Source organism: Haliotis rufescens, unplaced genomic scaffold, assembly GCF_023055435.1.
Source record: "Haliotis rufescens isolate VD_foot unplaced genomic scaffold, xgHalRufe1.0.p SCAF_18, whole genome shotgun sequence".
In the NCBI taxonomy this organism is placed as follows: domain Eukaryota; kingdom Metazoa; phylum Mollusca; class Gastropoda; order Lepetellida; family Haliotidae; genus Haliotis; species Haliotis rufescens.
This window is the reverse complement of record NW_025963868.1, coordinates 8,159,839-8,167,896: the sequence shown is the minus strand read 5'-3', so window position 1 is coordinate 8,167,896 and position 8,058 is coordinate 8,159,839.

Genomic DNA, 8,058 nt, shown 5'->3' with positions numbered 1-8,058 from the left:
TGTTTGGCAAATCCAAATATGTCATTTGTCGGCTGTTGGACAAGTACTGTCAAACGTGTGGTGTTGTGATGAGACCTGAGCGTTGTAGTTCTGAGAAATGACTCGCAGACAAGATCGTTTCATTACATGAATTGCACTATGCAATAGAATCAAATCGGCCCCTGTAATCAATACAGAATTACGTACATTATCAGAAAGGCGAATTTCACCATTTTGGCAGACCAGTATGACGTCCTGTGAAGGGTGTGACCCTAACAACGTAGCAGAGGCGGCAAAGATTAGGGTGGGCCAGGCAAAACTAGGGACGGGCTATTCGCCTGTGGCGTTACACCATGTTTAAAGAAGAGGTTTTGCCTCCGATTTACAGATGGCAGAGAACGTATTTGGCAAGGCAGCTACGGGCGGTATGCCAGGAAACCGATTCGTGATCATTGTCGGTATGTGGCCGGCAGTATCATGGTGTTGTATGTATCACACCCGACAGGTGAACTGCTTTGGTTTTTGTGAGAGGACATTTCACTGGCCAGCAGTATGTTAATATAACGACATTTTGCGCCAAACCGTTGTTCCATTCGCTAGAATTATCAGCAGAATTTTGAACTGCAACATGAAAATTCCAGACTACATAGCGCCCAGGTCGTCACCGACGGGAAAGCATACGGACATTGCACGGGCGCGCTAAGTCCTTTGTCCTCCTCACTTCGTGAAGACTTCAATTTTTAATGCAATATCAGAGGATCAAAGTCTACTTTGAATAAATAAGTTACCATTCGATGTTTTTGCTTAGCACACTCCCATATCATATATAATGTGGTTATAAGTAAAGGACACTTTGGATTGTTACCTGCTAGAGGGAGGCAGACATGTCTGGAAGCTGCTTCAACTGGAGCACAGACATGGGTGTCAGGACAAGGACGTCCTGAACACGGGTGACTCGGATCCTAAGAGAGAAGTATAGAGAAACGCATTAGAATCATATTCTAAGCCCACAATGATGTGTTGTCGTCTTGTGAATTGATGAATCGACACATGCTACACCTTACCAGGCTTGTGTTATAAATTAGTTTCAAGTCCATTATATTTTGAAGGAAGCGGTTTTGCTACAAAGAATACTCCAAAGGTCGTCCACCCCATACACATGCAACCGACCATGTTCAGCATGGAAAGGATGGATGAATAGGCGCCCATCACTCGACTGCTTGTCATAAGAGGGAACTATATTTCGAACGTGTGGTCAGGCTAATTGATTTGGTTTGTTGCGTGTTTTAGCACCCCTGCTGCGCGCACACTTCCTCCTTATATTAATCACTGTTCCAGGCTAGATTACTTACTGGTAAAGCTGGGATACGTTTGTTTACAGAGTAAAGCAACACATACATTAAGTCGTGAGTGGTAACTTAGTGGGATAGCACTATGTCACGTCTAGTAGAAGCAAGTTACACATATCATTCGACCTTCATGTACCTTTCCATAACAACACCAAACTACCTACCATATGTGACGTGTGTACCTCTGTACTGATACATCGGGGGTCTGTCGTGGTCTGAGATGGGTCTGTGAGTGCTGAGTCATGGAGGCGACATTCTCTGGATTTACTGACCCAGTTGACAGCCTTACATCGTCTGGAGAACCAGCAGAAATTCACACAACTGATGAAAGTATGTGTATATTTAACTGTGTAGAAGCCTCTAAAGCACAAATATGCGGTGTTGTCGACAGGTGCTTGCAACGACAACACTACAGAAAGTAATGTCAAGATTGATGACGTGCATACAGAAGTCATCTTCTCAAGTGACAAGAAACTTCTCTAATATTTCCTTGAAGTTGGTACTTGCCCACGGTATTTTGCATTGATCTGTAACTTTGAATAGCTACACCATTGCATTGTTTCCATAGAGTTGTATATATATGGATGGAGTCCCATTGATTTCTTATGCGTGAATAATTTATGTCTGCAACTGTAGCTGGTTCACTTATGTAGACATAAACCGTCTGCTTCACAACTCTCATTTACAGCTGAAAACAACAACAACTATTTAAACATATTTGCTTTTATGACGGTTCAACTGCGGTTGCTGGATGTGTTAAAAAAATTAAAACTATAACACAAATTCTGCCACTCGAAATTTCTGAAGTCGAAATTTAATTCGCGAATAATGACAATAACTTTTAAAACGAGTTCTATTCACAAGCTACAGTTCAATACATGTGCACTTGTTTTTTCATTAGCTTTGCGTTTTTTGTGTCTTTTTCCTTTTTTGTCTGTTCGTGAATTAAATATTTTGGATAGTTTGAAATGTGTATGGCATTTATTTCCAGAATGTTTGTGCAATTATATCTTTACGTATAAGCGCAGATATTATTCAAAATTAACACATCATTTTTGGTTTTAATAAAATCAGGCTTGTTGGGTCAACTGTCACTTGATTGTCTGGTCCAGTTAAGTTTATTTACAGGCCGCCGTCGTGTGGCAGGAATGGTGTCTTATATGCTGTTGTATGTTGTATGAGTGACGGGTCCTATTGTTGGAGCATGAAAAGCTTACACTTTTCGCAAACACCAGTCCTAGTGTCATTGATTTTCAGCTATCCATTGAAATGATTTTCACCACTATTTTGCCTTTTCACGCTGAATGGAACCTGTTTGGGCAGATGATCGAAACTGATTATTCTCTTGTGTTTATATTGACACCACTGTGTAAGCAAGATATCGTTCTGTTAAAATTCACATCACAGTCTACACTTTGTGTTTTAAGTACTTCTTAAAGAATAATGCGAACTTTGGAAACATGGACAGTTCACCCAATTCTCTTTCTGAACTGATTTTGTCCTTGTATCTGACAGCAGTATGAACTCATGAGGGTGTGTTCCGGAAATGGGAACATTTTTCCAGGTACAACATCACAATCATTTCCTCGATTTGGACATTTTATTTCCACAATGGTATCTTGTCAACAACTCCATCTGTTGAAGCCCCTCAGTACGGAAGCTTGGCCAAAACAAACAGCCGACATTTCTCAACATTCAAGTTGAACATATAGGCTCAAATTGATTCACTGCCACAGGTTCTAACACACACCATAGAATTTTATCTTTATAGACTGTTGATGTCCCAGAGTAAACACCTTTAGAAATACTTCCAAGCAGAGCCCTGTTAATGGTAAGGGAGGATAATGGTGATCTGTTGTTGCAGTCTGGATATCTGCCTTGGAATAAATGTACCTCAGAGCTACGCCAATACATAATATTTCTAAAGAAGTAAAATAGCCAAGGTATTTCAACTTTTACTTTCTAGGTATTCCTTCAAAGGAAATGTAGGATATATTTGAAAAAAAATGTTTAGTGATAACAATGAAGGCCTCAACATTGTGGGTCAAAATGATAAATTGGATTCTCCTCTCAGACAAAACAATTGTATTTCTCGAAGCAGTAATTTACCGACAATATTCTGTCTGATATATTCAAACTCCTTAAGGCTAATCCTCAGGTGGGACCTGCCAGATGTGTATCATCCCAACCTCTTAACATCTACCTCTGGTTTACGAAGTCGAGCATTCAATACTTTAAAACTGCAATAGCTCTTCAACAAATTTTCTAATGTAGAATCCCATTTCTCTATTTCCTCAATTTATCGCTTTTCGTCTGCGCTTAGACATTGGGTCCTTCATGTTGGAGGGTGGATTGCAAACAAACGCACGGGACGAACTTGGATTCTGTGTCAGGTAGACATTGTTCTGTATTAACTATCTATTAACTATGTTAATTGAAATAACAAATACAGGTCCCACACCATCTCCTTAACGTCTTCGCGAAGGACTACTACCTTTTTCTACATTGCCAGGCTTAACCTTGGCGTTGACATGATTGACAGAGAGAAGAACGTCTTCCAATATGTTTGGTGAGAAGTTGCTATTTAGAGAATAACTTACGAGCTACTAGGATGACGGTTTATACACAGCTTTGCCATGTCAGTATGATTAGAAAGTATTACGAAAGAAATGATACTGTACCTGTTCAGATCCGTGACTTTGTTCAGTTTGATGTCTTTGCTGATTATGCTTGTCTTAAACTAAACAATTCTAAAGTCCTAGCTAACTAGGATGCTCTGTTAGGTCATCTCATAGGCCAAGGTCAGGTATAGCCCGTACAAGTAAAGGTGGAAGCTATTTCAAAATTCCAAGTTCCACAAAACAAGAAGGAACTTAAGATGAGATTTCTGGGTATGGCTGCTTACTGCCGTAAAGTTTGTCATAATTTCTCACATGTGATAGCCCCTCTCACTAAATTGCTGGGCAGAAAGGTACACTTAGTTTGGGCAGCAACTGTCAGCCGCTTAAAGCCATTCTCAGGAATTCTCCTGTTCTCCAAGCACTGGGCTTCTTTCAAAAAAGCTTTCAAATTGGCAGCAGCAGATGTCAAAGGCAAAGACAGCATTATTGCTGATGCATTATCGCGAGTTGGTTGACTGTGACGCATGCCCGGAGTTTTGAAAGCTCTGCACTGCGATACGAGCCGAGAGTCAGCTTTACGATATGCGCCAAGACAGCTGTTGTACTGTTGATTCAAGTATTTACAGGATTATCTTATACTTTTGAATATGTGCTTGGAAATGTGTGCAAATCCCATCATATCATTCATGACAATGGTGCCTGTGCATACAGCAATACACCATGGTCATATTTTTCAGATGAAATCAATGCCCAAAGTTATTTGATATTGAAACATACGTAAAATCCGGTCATAGCATACATTTCCCACTGTGTTTGCTTTTGTTTCAATGTTGTAAAATCCAGCTTTTGGTCCTGTGATGTCGATATTTGAATTTGAGAGAATTAACAGCGCGGCTGTGGAAGGCCATTTACACGTTGACTGGCATTTCCGGAAACACAATGCAAGGGAGCACCAGGATGTGTAGGAGAAGTTAAGTGTTGTTATTATAATGGTTAATAATTTGATTTTATTAAGTACAGTCATGTGAACGTGAACAACCTGATGATTGTCTTCATACCGAGCATATAGTTTATATTAGTAACAATTATACATCTACTAAAAGTGAATCAGACCTTTTTATTCTTGTTAAGTCATCACAATTAGAAGTATGCACCAATTTTGTGATAACCACACATTGCCAGACGAGTCTGGTGTCACCAGAACAACACAGAATATTCCACATGTTTCTATAACATTCATCTATGCTTTTCCGAAAATTTAAAGATAATTCGGGCATCTAAATATAATAACTTTCTCAAAACTGCTTATATTAAATAGCATTACATTCGTGACCACTAATCATTGTCCAAATTCAATGCAATGAACTGTTACTGAATTATTAAAAGAAACATATAATACAGTTGCGATCATTGTTTAACAATAAATTACATTGACATATATATATATATATATATATATATATATATATATATATATATATATATATATATATATAAACAAACAATTATCGATATAGTGTAGTGTGGCATCGACGACAATAATATCCTGAGATGATATGGATTTATTGGCATCAGACAGTGGACGATAGCCCAATATTCTTACTCGAGCAACACTAGTTTCTTCAGGGATAGTGTCGTGCAAGTATCGTATGCAAAACTGACTTGTAGGGAGAATACCTTTACGGTCAGTCTCGACTTTGGACTGTTGGGAGAATAGAACAATGGCGCAGTGCCACAGTGTAACACAAAGGTTATTTTTCTTTGGAGATTTGTAAAGGAGAGATTAACGCATTACCACCTTACAAATCGTCTGTTTTGTTTGATATTACTGTTATTTTGTTTGGAAACCAGTTATTGACTAGTTACAAGTTATTCTACCATGGCGTTGAAGAATGCTCGATTCCAGCTGGTTAATTCTTTTTGGCTATAGAAACCTCTTTTAAATATATAAGGCTTTTTCACACAAAAACACGTGTTTAGGAAAACATCGATAGCCTACATATTGATCATGATCTATAAAAATATGGCCAGTATGACTCCATAAGAACTGTATACCGTATCCGAAATTTTCTCTAATAGACGCTCGTTCTCTAATACACTCCGGGTCAACGACTTTAATAGACGACCGAGCCTCTAATCGAGGACATATGGTACATTTTATATAAATTTGATAATACAATTTTGTAGTTTCAGGCCGTAACTCTGACTGCATTGATGATGAGATCACAAGACTTAACGAAGTTAATGTCGTTTACATACAAATGAAAGGTTATGAATATGACAGGGACATGTTCGCTATCGACCGTACAATGCTGGCTCCTCTGCAGCCTAAAAAGCGGCTGTACAATCATATTCCAGTTCGATTGGCAATCCCACGAAGGGGGTTGAAGTAGTGTAAAAGGATTGTCCCCCGGAGATGGTACGTAAGTCCACGTCATTCACAGTATATTTATTACTACCACAATTTTAATCACAGAATATATGTTCTTTTAATTCGGCTAAATTGACAATAATCGCCAACCACTGAAGGGATGGTGTAAATCCTGCTGGGGTCCATGCAGGTAGCAAAAGTACTGTAAGTCCCCATGGACCCTAGCGTGGTGATCAACCTTCAGTTGTTGGCTATGTATAGCATGTTTTTATATTGTGTTGCAAAATGATAATATATTTTTACATTCTCTAACTAGTTTTATGTAAATCTGTGATGTCCTAGTTATTATACTGCCCTTCGTCGGCAGAATTTTATACAGTTTAATATATATTGTTGATGTCAAATTTTGTTTCGTCACGATATGGCTGAAATATTGCCGATGTGACGTTAAACATTAACTCACTCACTTACTCACTCACCCCATTGGCAATCACCCTAACAAAGGAAGATGGCATATCCGATTTCCAAAGTATGACTTGGTTAGTCCAAACAGTGCACAACACGTTGCAGTGAAAGTAATCCATATCTTTGTCATCGTCTATTAGAAAAATCATGTTTTGAACCCTTTTTTTGAACGAGTCAAGGCTATGTGTATTTTGAACTTTAGTTATATTTATTACATTTATAACAAACTGTGACCACTTTTTGGAATGTTCTAAGATGGCGGACACTTGTACCATGTGTAGGTCAGAATTGCAAGAGAGCCCTGTTTTCAAAATGCCCTTGTCGTCCTGGTAGAATTGAGATACACCTATTGTGTTTTGAAATGTGATGTAGTCCCATTGTAGAGTAGATACTTCTTATTTATACATTTCAAACCTCACGTTAAGCGCTCGATTCCAAATCGAAAAAAAAGATGTCTACACTTCAGTTGGACTCCATTAAAATGTCAAAACACAGTTGTTTGTGGTTTTAATTATCAACCAATAAAAAAATAATCAGGCTACGATGTGAAGATCCGCTATACACAGGATATGTATGTCCTTCTGAAATACTGTTTGTTACAGGAATTCGAATTATTATTTCATAGAATGTATCTTAAAATTTGGAAAAATATTGTATTTCAAATTTTCATTTTTATCACAGCGTATCAGCCAAAGTGGTGCGGGTCTTGGACGTTTGCAAATGAGCACGGGGTTGGTAATGACAAAGCCAGCAGACCAAGCAGAAACTAATCAGGGTAAATGTCGGATTCGTACCAACGGTCCGTTTTCTGGCAAATATCAGGGACTCAACTCTGGATAACGAAATGCAGCACCTTAGACGACAACACCATCCCCAAACGCTACCGCCCATACCCACACCACCACCCCAAACCCCTAATACCGCCTGCCACAATCCAACCTCAACCTGACTCCTACCTCTTCCCAATAACAATGGAATTAACAGCGTGACCGTGTGTTCCTAGCTTATTACAACGTTAAATATGGCACATTACAGATTTGAAAGTCAATTGGACCACAACTGAGGTTCAACGACCTGGGTGCCGTTGTAGAATACAACCTTAGCGCTACGACAGTCGTAAGTCTATGTTAGGGTATGGGAGTTAAGATCACCTTAGCGCTGAGATCGAATTGTACAACGGCACCCTGCCAAAATTCTATCGTTGACTTGGAGCCCCTTATTTGCTAATTATTTCTACAGTCTGAGTGAAAAGCTACGTCGGGGTGTGGCAGCT